Here is a 1,176-nt window from a genome sequence, read left to right as displayed (position 1 = left end):
ATTTAGATTATTTAGATTCGATTAATTAGACTATTCAGATTATTCAGATTAGATTAATTAGAATATTTAGATTATTTAGATTATTTTTTAACAGTGCTCCAACACCCCCTCCCTTGATTTTATGAGAGATAAAATACAATTTTTATATATAGGGGCATATTGGGAAATTGTGAGAGACCCAAGTCCCATTTGGAATTTGGGTGTCAGGGTCTTTTTTCGGTCGGATCAGGGGGAAATATAAAAGTTCTTAAAAATTAAAACGAGCAGCTGGAGCTGTTCTTGCCCTGCAAAAGGGGAGAAAACCCCCGTGGGATGGAGGGATTGAAAAACAGCACCACATCATTAAAAAAACTAAAAAATAAAGACTTTACATTAACGCTGTTCTCTGTCCCTACACCATTTGTATGGGGGGGAAGGACACGGGGAATCCTCGTGTTTCCAGCACTGGGAATGGGATCAGCAAGGAGTTTTCAGTGGGATGCCGCCTCTGGCAGCACATCCTGCACCATCTCAGCTGCTGAGGGACTTCAGCTTTTCCCAAAATAACATCCCCGATTCCTAATCCCTGTAAAAAAAAACCCAAAAAAACCCCAAAATAATAATAATTAAAAAAAAATAATAAAAAAAAAATAAAAGAGATTGCTGGAAGATTGTCCCAGATTTCAGATGCCAGGGTTAACCTGGCCTGGGCAGGGTTAATTTTCCTCTCAGGGTTTCGGTTCCTGCTTGGATTTACCTGTGTGGTGACTCCTCAGCTCCCCTGCAGCAATATCCCCCTGGGAACATTTTGCTCTTTGACACCCCCCCGTCCCCCCCCCCCCGACTCTTCCCATTCTCCACAAAATCGCTCCGGTTTCTTTTTTAACCCTTTTTTCTCCCTCGGGGCAGGATTCAGCCCAGGCATGGGGAGGCTCCCTGGGGGATCCACGGGAGGGGTGGAGGGTTAATTGGTGGGATCTCCAGGAGGAGCAGGAGGGTCCTCGGTGCCATCCCTGGCTCGGTCACAGAGTCACAGAGTCACAGATCCCACTCCCCGGGCAACTCGGTCTCATCATTTGGGGGGGTTTTGGGTGCTGTGGGTCGTTAAAGAAACCCCCAGGGACTGGTTTCCCTGGCCGGGACTCGCCAGGTCTGGACGAGCCCGACGTGGCGACAACAGAGCTGCCGCTTTCTGGG

General features: G+C 47.3%; 1 long non-coding RNA gene across 1 annotated transcript in view; it reads left to right on the top strand.

The window, feature by feature from the left end:
* The window catches only part of LOC113940900, a 1,212-nt gene extending 636 nt beyond the window's left edge, over positions 1 to 576 (top strand). Inside the window, exon 2 of the long non-coding RNA XR_003525560.1 lies at positions 443 to 576. This is a non-coding gene — a long non-coding RNA (uncharacterized LOC113940900). The remainder of the gene's footprint in view (positions 1 to 442) is intronic.
* Positions 577 to 1,176: the final 600 nt, after the last annotated feature.

This window comes from Corapipo altera, unplaced genomic scaffold (genome assembly GCF_003945725.1).
Source record: "Corapipo altera isolate COAL_440 unplaced genomic scaffold, ASM394572v1 130658, whole genome shotgun sequence".
NCBI classification, from domain to species: Eukaryota; Metazoa; Chordata; class Aves; order Passeriformes; family Pipridae; genus Corapipo; species Corapipo altera.
The sequence above is the reverse complement of the archived record's forward strand: the minus strand, read 5'-3'. Positions and strand labels throughout refer to the sequence as shown.